This window comes from Anopheles moucheti, chromosome 3 (assembly GCF_943734755.1).
Source record: "Anopheles moucheti chromosome 3, idAnoMoucSN_F20_07, whole genome shotgun sequence".
NCBI classification, from domain to species: Eukaryota; Metazoa; Arthropoda; class Insecta; order Diptera; family Culicidae; genus Anopheles; species Anopheles moucheti.
Window position 1 is genome coordinate 42,291,593 of NC_069141.1, and position 14,963 is coordinate 42,306,555.

General features: G+C 48.2%; 1 pseudogene; it reads right to left on the minus strand.

Moving 5' to 3' along the window:
- Positions 1 to 10,677: 10,677 nt before the first annotated feature.
- Positions 10,678 to 14,223, minus strand: LOC128302703 (uncharacterized; annotated as a pseudogene).
- Between the last annotated feature and the right edge of the window lie 740 nt (positions 14,224 to 14,963).

Sequence of the window (14,963 nt, forward strand, 5' to 3'; positions counted from 1 at the left end):
TTGGCCACCATCTTGTCCGCCATCTTGTCCGCCATCTTGTGTCCGCCATCTTGTCCACCAGCTTGGCCGCCATTTTGTGTCCGCCATCTTGGCCGCCATCTTGTCCGCCATCTTGTCCGCCATCTTGTCCGCCATCTTGTCCGCCATCTTGGTCGTTATCTTGGCCACCATCTTGGCCGCCATCTTGGCCACTATCTTGGCCACCATCTTGTCCGCCATCTTGTCCGCCATCTTAGCCACCATCTTGTCCGCCATCTTGGCCGCCATCTTGTCCGCCATCTTGTCCACCATCTTGGCCGCCATCTTGTCCGCCATCTTGTCCGCCATCTTGGCCGCCATCTTGGCCACCACTTGTTCGCCATCTTGTGTCCGCCATCTTGTCCGTCATCTTGGCCGCCATCTTGGCCGCCATCTTGTGTCCGCCATCTTGTGTCCGCCATCTTGTCCGCCATCTTGGCCATCATCTTAGCCGCCATCTTGGCCACCATCTTGGCCACCATCTTGTCCGCCATTTTGTGTCCGCCATCTTGTCCGCCATCTTGTCCGCCATTTTGTGTCCGCCATCTTGTCCGCCATCTTGTCCGCCATCTTGCCCGCCATCTTGTCCGCCATCTTGTGTCCGCCATCTTGTCCGCCATCTAGTTCGCCATCTTGTCCGCCATCTTGTCCACCATCTTGGCCGCCATCTTGGCCACCACTTGTTCGCCATCTTGTGTCCGCCATCTTGTGTCCGCTATCTTGGCCGCCATCTTGGCCACTATCTTGGCCACCATCTTGTCCGCCATCTTGTCCGCCATCTTGTCCGCCATTTTGTCCGCCATCTTGTCCGCCATCTTGGCCGCCATCTTGTGTCCGCCATCTTGTCCACCATCTTGTGTCCGCCATCTTGTCCGCCATCTTGGCCGCCATCTTGTGTCCGCCATCTTGTCCACCCTCTTGTGTCCGCCATCTTGTCCGCCATCTTGGCCGCCATCTTGTCCGCCATCTTGTCCGCCATCTTGTCCGCCATCTTGTCCGCCATCTTATGTCCGCCATCTTGTCCGCCATCTGGTCCGCCATCTTGTCCGCCATCTGGTCCGCCATCTTGTCCGCCATCTTGTCCGCCATCTTGGCCGCCATCTTGTCCGCCATCTTGTGTCCGCCATCTTGTCCGCCATCTTGGCCACCACTTGTTCGCCATCTTGTGTCCGCCATCTTGTCCGTCATCTTGGCCGCCATCTTGTCCGCCATCTTGTGTCCGCCATCTTGTCCGCCAGCTTGGCCGCCATATTGTCTGCCATCTTGTCCGCCATCTTGTTTTCGCCATCTTGTCTCCTATCTTGTCCGCCATCTTGTCCGCCACCTTGTCCGCCATTTTGTCCGCCATCTTGTCCGCCATCTTGGCCGCCATCTTGTCCACCCTCTTGTGTCCGCCATCTTGTCCGCCATCTTGTCCGCCATCTTGTCCGCCATCTTATGTCCGCCATCTTGTCCGCCATCTGGTCCGCCATCTTGTCCGCCATCTGGTCCGCCATCTTGTCCGCCATCTTGTGTCCGCCATCTTGTCCGCCATCTGGTCCGCCTTCTTGTCCGCCATCTTGTCCGCCATCTTGGCCGCCATCTTGTCCGCCATCTTGTGTCCGCCATCTTGTCCGCCATCTTGGCCACCACTTGTTCGCCATCTTGTGTCCGCCATCTTGTCTGTCATCTTGGCCGCCATCTTTTCCGCCATCTTGTGTCCGCCATCTTGTCCGCCATCTTGGCCATCATCTTAGCCGCCATCTTGGCCACCATCTTGGCCACCATCTTGTCCGCCATTTTGTGTCCGCCATCTTGTCCGCCATCTTGTCCGCCATTTTGTGTCCGCCATCTTGTCCGCCATCTTGTCCGCCATCTTGCCCGCCATCTTGTCCGCCATCTTGTGTCCGCCATCTTGTCCGCCATCTTGTTCGCCATCTTGGCCGCCATCTTGGCCGCCATCTTGTCCACCATCTTGGCCGCCATCTTGGCCACCACTCTTTCGCCATCTTGTGTCCGCCATCTTGTGTCCGCCATCTTGGCCGCCATCTTGGCCACTATCTTGGCCACCATCTTGTCCGCCATCTTGTCCGCCATCTTGTGTCCGCCATCTTGGCCGCCAGCTTGGCCGCCATATTGTCTGCCATCTTGTCCGCCATCTTGTTTTCGCCATCTTGTCTCCTATCTTGTCCGCCATCTTGTCCGCCATCTTGTCCACCATTTTGTCCGCCATCTTGTCCGCCATCTTGGCCGCCATCTTGTGTCCGCCATCTTGTCCACCATCTTGTGTCCGCCATCTTGTCCGCCATCTTGGCCGCCATCTTGTGTCCACCATCTTGTCCACCCTCTTGTGTCCGCCATCTTGTCCGCCATCTTGGCCGCCATCTTGGCCGCCACCTTGTCCGCCATCTTGTCCGCCATCTTGTCCGCCATCTTGTCCGCCATCTTATGTCCGCCATCTTGTCCGCAATCTCGGCCGCCACTTGTTCGCCATCTTGTGTCTGCCATCTTGTCCGCCATTTTGTCCGCCATCTTTTCCGCCATCTTGTCCGCCATCTTGTGTCCGCCATCTTGTCCGCCATCTTGTCCGCCATCTTGGCCGCTATCTTGGCTGCCATCCTGGCTGCCATCTTGGCCGCCATTTTGTCCGCCATCTTGTCCGCCATCTTGTGTCCGCCATCTTGGCCGTCATCTTGTCCGCCATCTTGGCCGCCATCTTGTCCGCCATCTTGGCCGCCATCTTGTCCGCCATCTTGTCCGCCATCTTGTCCGCCATCTTGGCCGCCATCCTGGCCGCCATCTTGTCCGCCATCTTGTCCGCCAGCTTGGCCGCCATCTTGTGTTCGCCATCTTGTCCGCCATCTTGTCCGCCATCTTGTCCGCCATCTTGTCCTCCATCTTGGCCGCCATCTTGTCCGCCATCTTGTCCGCCATCTCGATCACCATCTTGCCCGCCATCTTGTGTTCACCATCTTGTCCGCCATCTTGTCCGCCATCTTGTCCGCCATCTTTTGTCCGCCATCTTGTCCGCCATCTTAGCCGCCATCTTGTGTTCGCCATCTTGTCCGCCATCTTGGCCGCCATCTTTGCCGCCATCTGGTCCGCCATCTTGGCCGCCATTTTGTCCGCCATCTTGTCCGCCATCCTAGCCGCCATCTTGTCCGCCATCTTGTGTCCGCCATCTAGTCCACCATCTTGTGTCCGCCATTTTGTCCGCCATCTTGGCCGCCGTCTTGGCCGCCATCTTGGCCACCATCTTGTGTCCGCCATCTTGTCCGCCATCTTGTCCGCCATTTTGTGTCCGCCATCTTGGCCTCCATCTTGTCCACCATCTTGGCCGCCATCTTGTCCGCCATCTTGTCCGCCATCTTGGCCACCACTTGTTCGCCATCTTGTGTCCGCCATCTTGTCCGTCATCTTGGCCGCCATCTTGGCCGCCATCTTGTGTCCGCCATCTTTTCCGCCATCTTGTGTCCGCCATCTTGTCCGCCATCTTGGCCATCATCTTAGCCGCCATCTTGGCCACCATCTTGGCCACCATCTTGTCCGCCATTTTGTGTCCGCCATCTTAACCGCCATCTTGTCCGCCATTTTGTGTCCGCCATCTTGTCCGCCATCTTGTCCGCCATCTTGTGTCCGCCATCTTGTCCGCCATCTTGGCCACCACTTGTTCGCCATCTTGTGTCCGCCATCTTGTCCGTCATCTTGGCCGCCATCTTGTCCGCCATCTTGTGTCCGCCATCTTGTCCGCCATCTTGTGTCCGCCATCTTGTCCGCCATCTTGGCCATCATCTTAGCCGCCATCTTGGCCACCATCTTGGCCACCATCTTGTCCGCCATTTTGTGTCCGCCATCTTAACCGCCATCTTGTCCGCCATTTTGTGTCCGCCATCTTGTCCGCCATCTTGTCCGCCATCTTGTGTCCGCCATCTTGGCCACCATCTTGGCCACCATCTTGTCCGCCATCTTGGCCGCCATCTTAGCGGTGTAGGGGGGGAGGGGAATGGAAGATGTTACCTCTTGAACAACATGCTCTCCTGGTATCGGAAATCTGAAAACAGCTGGTTTGTATGAAAAGTTACTGTATAAACATTGCATACCTTACGGCGAAAGTTGGTTGCAAAGTTAGTGTATAAACATTGCATACCTTACGGCGGAAAATTGGTTGCAAAGTTGGTGTTTAAACATTGCATACCTTTCGGCGTTTTTTGAGCAAAATTGCTGCAAAATTTGACTCGACCAACGGGAAAGTTAATGTTTAAATATTGCTTACCTTTCGGCGGTTTTCGACCAAATTTGCTGTACAAGGTGCTACCTCTTCCGTGGTTGCTTTACTGGTATCGGAAATCGGAAAACATCTGGTTGATATTGATATTACTTATTAGCGATCGTTCTCAAGGATTTGATTGTATGCAATACCAATTGTGATGGGCAAATTTGTCCTAAGCTGCAGATGTTACCTCTGGAAAAACATGCTCTCCTGGTATCGGAAATCTGAAAACAATTGTGTGCGCGGCAACGGTATAGTTGTTTTCACAGTTAACCAGCTGATTTGGTCATTGGACAAATTTGTCAACTCTCGTGGCCCTGCACATATTAATGTGAATTTCGATCGTTCGCTTGATTTTCGCGTATTAAGTTTGATGCTTCAATTTTAGGTCGGTTGTCCGTGCGTCAAGAAATTCAAGAATTTCTGGGCCGATCTCTTAGCTCATTGTGAAGACACTTGCGATCATTTCGTCACATTTACACTTGCACATTTACATCAGTATGAAACACACTATGTGCTCCTCAGGCACAATTTGATAGTCAGTAGCAAATTATAGGGATACAACACCACAAAGCACTCACTAATTTTTCTCAAACAAACTGAGTTTTCAATGCAAAAAAACGAGACCGCCTTCAGCACGCATGACAATGTTTTAGCAAGACTATTATGATAGGTTCTTCACTGAACACATCGTTTGTATATCAATGTATCGATTTCTTCAAGTATCTTTTTTCGTGTTCTTTTTTTAATTTAGATCAACGATTGCGCAGTGATGATCTTCAACCGTATGGATTTCGAATTGGAAATTTTAAAACAATTTCAATCTAACAACGATGCAAATGTTACCGAGATTACAATAATGTAGTTTGAACAGTATTCTACACGGGGATATGATGAAGTGTTTGGACAGTTTGGGATGGGTGGACATAAGCTGAACCTACAATCCAGCTTCGAATAAGTAATAATCAAGAAAGACAGAAATGGTATTCCAAGAACCATGAAGTATCAAATATCAAACGGAAAAGAGAGTTCTAATGATTGCAATATGATTTTATTCATAATCTATGACAATGCTAGCTATGTCGTAGTACACTGACAGATTGTGTCAATTATAACATCATTACCGGCTTGCAAACTTGCAGAAATTGTGACAATCGAAATACTAAACACAATACCCCACCACAATACTGTTTCGAAACACGTAGGCTGGACATTTTCACGGTTCAATGGGGGAGAGAAAACAATACCACACCACGAGTATCGCAATGGCAATAGCTTGCGAATATTGCGGAAGTGAAAATAAGCATGGTTTCTATTCTAGCATCTAACGGTAGGATCATTTACGAACAGATGAAAAAATCCCGTTCAAGAAATAGAATACATGAATAGGTTGAAGTAAAAGGGCATATAAGGGTTCACGGGGCGGCCAGATCGTGTATTGGTAGCGTAGTCGGTCTGTACAAGATAGGACCACGGAAAAAATTCATTTGGACCACCAAACCTCCGTACGCTGCACTGACTATCCTACGGGAATAAAAAGCCAGAAATGGTAGACTTCAACATCCTGAGGATGTCGATAAAGAAGAAGGAGATTGAGTACACAGCATACTTCTTTTGCATAACCCTGTAACCAGGCCGATATAGCTTGTCAATAAGAAACAAATGTTTTATATAACCAAGGATATATAAAATCCAAGGAAATTTTCGATATACCAAGGATATTTTGATTCAATTTTTTACCTTTTAAATTAGATTTCGTGCTATCAATTAACTCTGCTGTTAAATTTCCAAAAATCGCAAAATCAGCACAAATTGTTTGGGGCCCCCAAGAAGGCGAGGCCCTAGGCGACCGCCTACTCCGCCTACCGTTTGATCCGCCGCTGACTGTGTACTACGTTATGTAAGAAATGTTCACCTAAGCGCAGGTATAGTCAAAAATATTACTTTGGGTAAGACACACCCACTTGAAAGACACTTGACAATATGTCTGAGCTATGATAAAGCATCGAATTAGGGTACAAAGTTGCAATTTTCATAACGGGCAATGTACAGATATACCCATTCCAATATGCAGTACAGGTAAGTTATTAGGCATAAAATTTGAGTATATTAAGACAGCATGAAGTACGCATCTTATTCATTACTTGCAAGACTCTTGACAAGCTAACAAGTCGGTAAAGATGTATTCTTCAGCTAACCAGTTCCATCTCGATAAAAGTCAGGAAACTGCTTTCGTCGACACTGGTGTTCAAGCTGTATCGAACATCCAGTTGCCGTCCCTTGAAACTCCGCATTTAGTCCCAGCTTCGGCAAAAGAACTCCAGCAGCCTTCGTCGTCAAAACTCCGACTACCACAGCCTTGTCAGAACACCGTTTTGCCTGAACCACCACAGCCAACCGCAAACATAAAACAGAGAAAACGCAAAGGTCCATCCAGAGTTTCTTCTTCTACCAACAACGATACGAACGAGGTGGTGTTGCAGGAGATAAAACGACTCAGGGAGGACGTAAAACAACTTCGACGAGAAGTAAAGCAGCTCAGAATGGAAAACAAACAACTTATCATAATATTGCAAAGCATGGTTTGAAGAGCGATATATTCACCAGCGCACGACATCGTCCATAGCAAGGACTGACTATCCGGCTACGTGATTAAATAAGTCGATACGCCGTTCTAAAGAAATAAAACCATTACATTTAAAGAGTTTCGTAGGGAACATTTTATTCGTTGCAATATTACACAAATAAATATCATTCCAGTGGTTGTTTTAACTCCAAGTCAATATTTTTTGGAAATATTCGCAGCTTTACTAAAAATCAACCTCAAAAATAATTTCCGTTTCCTAATTTCCCCCATGCCGTAGTAATTTTCTAATTCAGAACCAATTAAATATGTATAAAAAATTTCGTAACAATTTTCGGTTTTACAACGGCGAGAATTCAAATTAAAGTTTGCTGTGCGACACTTCCGATGCACTTAGCACGCTTGGTGGTGTACATACATAACTACGTAAGAAGTGACGCTTTTTGGTGCGTACATTTTAATTAGTACTGCTCACAACACGTTATGCATTAGACCACATTCCATTCGCTCTTTGTACATGAACGACTGGAGACGTCATATCAATGTTGTGCATCTTGAAATAGGAATACCGTTGGCACAGTAGTAACCGTGCTATTTTGTCAAAGATTTTCGTGCGAACCCAAATTTGAGCGCTAGGTGTAGCGTTATAATGCCGAAGTTGTCCTTCGTTGACGTTAAATTCTGAGTATCATAAATTCTCCTCAACTGTTTCTTGGTCTCCATACGACTGTTTACATATATTGTTCTCGTGCTTATCGTTCCCAGGAATCAAAGACCTTGACCAAGAACCGCTTCAAGCCCCGTCAGGCAAAACTTCTTTAGCAAACCTTTCAGCTCCATTCGATAATCTATTTCGGAGCTTTCAGATTCGAGATCAACGGGATCTCCTTCTTCGCGGGGGCTAGTTCCAGCTTTCAGAATTCCATCCGCCGTAAGATAACAGTGATCGCCTCTTCAGCCTTCTGGGCCGAATCCTTCGGGGTGGTGTACGTAATCAGCAGCGCCAAGTTGTTTGCGAATCCAATGCCCTCTCGAGCACCGCGTCTCCCCTGCTGTTAGTCCGTTTACTTCCCCATTCAACTGCCCAGGCGTTAAAATCTCCACCGATGGCAACCGAAGTTCGCCCGCGAAGCTCCGCAACTATGTTGTCCAGCATTGCCGTAAACTTCTCCAGGTCCCACCTCGGGGGTGAGTAGCAGCTGTAGAAGTAAACTCCATTCACCTCAGCGATGGTGAACCCTTCCAAGGCACAGGATACAACCCTTTGTGTCGGGAATTTTCCCGTTGCCCAGATAGCTGCCATTTTCGTTTTGTCCGACACCCAGTTGCTGCTTCCGATTGGTGTTCGGTATGGCTCCGATAACAAAACCACATCATCGTTTTCCTCTACCGTTGCTTGCCACAGGAGATCCTGTGCCGCCTCGCAGTGGTTCAAGTTGACTTGGACTACTTCCATATCTTTCTTGTGGCCAGGCAATATGTTCCTCCGACTTGATGTCCATCGTTACCCGGTGGACATATCAAGCAAACGGCAGCTTTGGTGTACGTGCGTGCTTGGTGGTCCTTTTCTCCGCAACGCAGGCAGTTTTCCCGTCTGTCCGGGCCTTTACAGTCACGCTGGATGTGATCGAACTCCCAGCAGCTTCTGTTTGGCGGGAGGATCCGGACGCGACAGATGGACCAGTCGATGGACCAGTCGCGAGGTTACCGCGAAGAGAGACTTGACCGGCTTTATGCACTATAGACTGCAAGAGGTCTTTGACGTTTCCTCCGCAAACTGACTCCTCCTTCTTTAATTCGAAGATCATGTTGCCCTCTCTCGGGCGCCTGATCTTCGAAACCTGCTTTCCCAGCGACTGGAGCGTCCTGTCGATTTTCACTTTCCGCAGGATGTCAGCATATGTCTGCTTTTCCTTCAAGCCGATAACAATGGCTTCGTTCCTCGGTCGTGCTTGGATCGCCGGCTTGGGCGCAGGTTTCGGTTTCTCCGTTGGCTTCTCACTCGACGCCTTTGGTTTCCTTCTCACCACCGTGGTCCACGTCTCGTTAGAAGAAGACGCTGGTTTCAGTGTAACGGAACCATCGTTTCTCGCCTTCTTCTGCCCCTCTTCTGCTTCTGGCATTCTCTCGTTCCTCCCGCGCTTAGTCGGCCCCGTGAGCATGGGTGTCATGGGACGGCCGCTGGTAGCACCAGCCTCACCGAGTGCCTTTTCAAGCACGTTCAGCTCGCATTTTCCACGCGAGGAGTTCACTTTCTACACCCCTGATTTCGGACAGGGTTTTGACCATCATCCTTTTTATTTCGAGGTGGATGTTGTGGCGGTTCTTCACGAAAAGGTGTAACTCTTTCGCCGTTTTCAGTACCGCCTCATCAATGTACCCACACTCGATCATGCTTAGCTGGCTCAACACTTTCACCTGGCCTGCCGAACCCACTATCTTCTGCAGTTGCTCCTCGAAGATCACACTTTTTCCTTCCTTTAGCTCGAACAAAATGCTCCCAGTCCGTTTGCGGTGAACTTTGGTAACGTTCTCGCCTAAAGATTTTAGAGCCGGATGAGCCTTTTTTTCCGCAAGATCTCATCATGGGTATCGTTGGGCATCGTTAACCGTTACAAGGATCGCAGCAAGCCTGAGTCTCTTCAGGATTCTCTTCCTTACGATGCCTCTGTTGGCTTCTTCGATTGCTAGCAGCACCTTCTTGCTGCCTTTCTTCAAGACAACATTCCATAATTCTTTTTGAGTCCCTCTAACTGCAATGGGAATAGCGTTTTCCCTAGCATGACTGATGGCAATATCGCTTTTCGCACGTTTCAGTCCTTCTTCGGCGTTCTCTGGCGATCGGACGTTTCGTTCTCTCTTAGATGATATCGGCGTGTGCAGCACGGGAGCGCTTTTTACTCCTGCTTTAAGGGCTTTCTAACTTAAATAACTTTTTTTGTTATTAACTTAAACTTAAAACTTTTTTAAGGAACTTAAATAACTTTTTTTGTAAAGTTAATATAGTATTTTTTAATGGTGTTTTTGTGTATGAAAACCCAACTTTTTCACATGTAACATTCAATGACTCACTGTGATATACGAACTTTGCCTAGTAAAATTTTGTAATAAATCAGTTTATCAGCATATAATATTAACAAAACATGCATATTTCAAGCATATAATTTGAGTATGTTGAAGATTGTGAAGGTGTATTGTGCTTGTATGATTTTTGTTTGTCTTCGGGATTTCTTTATTTTACCCTACGTTGTGTTTTACAGGAAAGTTACTTTATTCAAATGCGTCCTTCTAGCCTGAGCTTCAAACTGAAACTGCTTTCTCCTGGCTCGGATCAACCGTTTATAACGAAGGTTAAATCCTGTTTATCGTTTTAACGAAAACTACCAATAGATCCGTTCCGAGCGATCTGTCAAAACTTAACTATTCAAAAAATCCGTTAACGTAATTCAAATTTGATGAAACCAAACAATCTTCATTTGATATAATGCATGGAATTTTAGAGTTCAACAACTGTTACATTTGGGCATGTTTGTTGAATGTTGGGCTCATACGGGTTTCTTGCATTGAACACCCCATGCTTTGTATTGTATTTCCTAGTGTACCTGTACTATACTGTGTGTGCGTGTGTTTTGTTTTGTTTCGAAAAAACTCCTTGGACTCTATTTGCACCCTCCCACGGGATCACCTCGCGGTATTACTTCGTGGGAGGGGAAGTGCTGTGGCATTCAGTCTACGTAGGATACGCGCTAGCAACAATAACACTCACGAACACGCACATTTTACGGACGCTCACTGTACAGACATTCCAACATTGAACACTGAACACTCAGGCGCGACCATTCAGCTGGTCCGCCCTCCACTTCCGCTGTAATTCCACCAGGATCAGACGCATCGTTGTGGCTGTGGCTTCCCACAGATCACCACTCTGCAACATCAACTGCATCAGGTTCGACCGGCATACCTCCGTTCCGCATATGTTGCTCAGCTGCTGACGCTCCTCGGCGAATCTTGGACAGTGGAACATGACGTGTTCCGCCGTCTCATCAACGTCCACGCATGCTGAGCACCGAGGCGAGGAAGCGTGCCGGAACCTATGTAGGTAGCTCCTGAAGCAGCCGTGACCGGACAGAAACTGCGTAACGTCACCGTGCTTCCTATCCAGCCATGATGTCACATCCAGGATCAACGAGAAGGTCCACTTCCCGTTCGTTGCGTTGCTTCAAGTGTTCTGCCATTTCTCCATCAACGCAGCTCTGTTCGTCGCTCTCACTGCTGCGGTGAGTGGTTCCCCCGAACGTGCTTGCCGAAAGTTCTTCCGGTCCTCCTCGAGGATGATACACAACGGCATCATGTCCGCAATCACACATACCGCTTCGTACGAGATGGTACGGTACGCACTAGCAACCCGCATAGCCAACCGGCTGTACACCTTGTTCACAGCATTTTGATGCTGCTTTTCAGCCAGGATGTACGCCCAAACAGTCACTCCATTTCTCAACATGGACGTGGCTACGTTGGCATGAAGAGACCTGATGCTGCTGCTCGGTCCCCCTACGTTTGGCGTAAACGATGCCAATGCGTTCGCGGTGTTCATAGCCTTCCTGCAGGCTTCCTCGAGATGGTCCTTGAATCTCAGTCGGTCGTCGATTTTAACCTCAAGATACTTCAGGTTCCTGACAGACACAATGCGTTCTGAGCCTACCATTATCGATGCCTTCTGAACCTCCGACCGAAACTGGCCAGACGACAGAGTGCTTTGGAGAATGGCCTGGAACACCGATGGAAACACCTGCATTGCTGCCTTCAGAGCCTCATGTGGAACGCTGTCTGGACCAGGGGCCTTCCCTGGTTTGAGGCAAGCTGCAAGCCTGAGGATTTCGTCGATGGTTAGTTACCGGCGCAGGTTCGGTGACAACGCACCGCTGTCACGTAAACGTTTGGTAGCCATTGAATGTTTATAAATGTCTCACTTCAGAATACAACCGGTAAGGTATATGACTGCAGCGAAAGTAATGTGTTTGTAGACAAGACCACCAGTGTAAATAAGCAGGTTAAAGAAATACCTGTAACAAGCCATCAAACAGTTTATGCAAAATTCTTACCCCGAGGTAAAAAACATTCTTGGCATGCTGTACAAAATTAATGCTACTACGTACAAGTTATACATACATACATATGCACAAAATTTTACTTTAGTATGTTTACCTCTGCACTACGTTATGTAAGAAATGTTCACCTAAGCGCAGGTATAGTCAAAAATATTACTTTGGGTAAGACACACCCACTTGAAAGACACTTGACAATATGTCTGAGCTATGATAAAGCATCGAATTAGGGTACAAAGTTGCAATTTTCATAACGGGCAATGTACAGATATACCCATTCCAATATGCAGTACAGGTAAGTTATTAGGCATAAAATTTGAGTATATTAAGACAGGATGAAGTACGCATCTTATTCATTACTTGCAAGACTCTTGACAAGCTAACAAGTCGGTAAAGATGTATTCTTCAGCTAACCAGTTCCATCTCGATAAAAGTCAGGAAACTGCTTTCGTCGACACGGGTGTTCAAGCTGTATCGAACATCCAGTTGCCGTCCCTTGAAACTCCGCATTTAGTCCCAGCTTCGGCAAAAGAACTCCAGCAGCCTTCGTCGTCAAAACTCCGACTACCACAGCCTTGTCAGAACACCGTTTTGCCTGAACCACCACAGCCAACCGCAAACATAAAACAGAGAAAACGCAAAGGTCCATCCAGAGTTTCTTCTTCTACCAACAACGATACGAACGAGGTGGTGTTGCAGGAGATGAAACGACTCAGGGAGGACGTAAAACAACTTCGAGGAGAAGTGAAGCAGCTCAGAATGGAAAACAAACAACTTATCACAATATTGCAAAGCATGGTTTGAAGAGCTATATATTCACCAGCGCACGACATCGTCCATAGCAAGGACTGACTATCCGGCTACGTGATTAAATAAGTCGATACGCCGTTCTAAAGAAATAAAACCATTACATTTAAAGAGTTTCGTAGGGAACATTTTATTCGTTGCAATATTACACAAATAAATATCATTCCAGTGGTTGTTTTAACTCCAAGTCAATATTTTTTGGAAATATTCGCAGCTTTACTAAAAATCAACCTCAAAAATAATTTCCGTTTCCTAATTTCCCCCATGCCGTAGTAATTTTCTAATTCAGAACCAATTAAATATGTATAAAAAATTTCGTAACAATTTTCGGTTTTACAACGGCGAGAATTCAAATTAAAGTTTGCTGTGCGACACTTCCGATGCACTTAGCACGCTTGGTGGTGTACATACATAACTACGTAAGAAGTGACGCTTTTTGGTGCGTACATTTTAATTAGTACTGCTCACAACACGTTATGCATTAGACCACATTCCATTCGCTCTTTGTACTTGAACGACTGGAGACGTCATATCAATGTTGTGCATCTTGAAATAGGAATACCGTTGGCACAGTAGTAACCGTGCTATTTTGTCAAAGATTTTCGTGCGAACCCAAATTTGAGCGCTAGGTGTAGCGTTATATTGCCGAAGTTGTCCTTCGTTGACTTTAAATTCTGAGTATCATAAATTCTCCTCAACTGTTTCTTGGTCTCCATACGACTGTTTTCATATATTGTTCTCGTGCTTATCGTTCCCAGGAATCGAAGACCTTGACCAAGAACCGCTTCAAGCAGAACTTATCCCCCGTCAGGCAAAACTTCTTTAGCAAACCTTTCAGCTCCATTCGATAATCTATTTCGGAGCTTTCAGATTCGAGATCAACGGGATCTCCTTCTTCGCGGGGGCTAGTTCCAGCTTTCAGGATTCCATCCGCCGTAAGATAACATTGATCGCCTCTTCAGCCTTCCGGGCCGAATCCTTCGGGGTGGTGCACGTAATCAGCAGCGCCAAGCTGTTTGCGAATCCAATGCTCTCTCGAGCACCGCGTCTCCCCTGCTGTTAGTCCGTTTACTTCCCCATTCAACTGCCCAGGCGTTAAAATCTCCACCGATGGCAACCGAAGTTCGCCCGCGAAGCTCCGCAACTATGTTGTCCAGCATTGCCGTAAACTTCTCCAGGTCCCACCTCGGGGGTGAGTAGCAGCTGTAGAAGTAAACTCCATTCACCTCAGCGATGGTGAACCCTTCCAAGGCACAGGATACAACCCTTTGTGTCGGGAATTTTCCCGTTGCCCAGATAGCTGCCATTTTCGTTTTGTCCGACACCCAGTTGCTGCTTCCGATTGGTGTTCGGTATGGCTCCGATAACAAAACCACATCATCGTTTTCCTCTACCGTTGCTTGCCACAGGAGATCCTGTGCCGCCTCGCAGTGGTTCAAGTTGACTTGGACTACTTCCATATCTTTCTTGTGGCCAGGCAATATGTTCCTCCGACTTGATGTCCATCGTTACCCGGTGGACATATCAAGCAAACGGCAGCTTTGGTGTACGTGCGTGCTTGGTGGTCCTTTTCTCCGCAACGCAGGCAGTTTTCCCGTCTGTCCGGGCCTTTACAGTCACGCTGCATGTGATCGAACTCCCAGCAGCTTCTGTTTGGCGGGAGGATCCGGACGCGACAGATGGACCAGTCGATGGACCAGTCGCGAGGTTACCGCGAAGAGAGACTTGACCGGCTTTATGCACTATAGACTGCAAGAGGTCTTTGACGTTTCCTCCGCAAACTGACTCCTCCTTCTTTAATTCGAAGATCATGTTGCCCTCTCTCGGGCGCCTGATCTTCGAAACCTGCTTTCCCAGCGACTGGAGCGTCCTGTCGATTTTCACTTTCCGCAGGATGTCAGCATATGTCTGCTTTTCCTTCAAGCCGATAACAATGGCTTCGTTCCTCGGTCGTGCTTGGATCGCCGGCTTGGGCGCAGGTTTCGGTTTCTCCGTTGGCTTCTCACTCGACGCCTTTGGTTTCCTTCTCACCACCGTGGTCCACGTCTCGTTAGAAGAAGACGCTGGTTTCAGTGTAACGGAACCATCGTTTCTCGCCTTCTTCTGCCCCTCTTCTGCTTCTGGCATTCTCTCGTTCCTCCCGCGCTTAGTCGGCCCCGTGAGCATGGGTGTCATGGGACGGCCGCTGGTAGCACCAGCC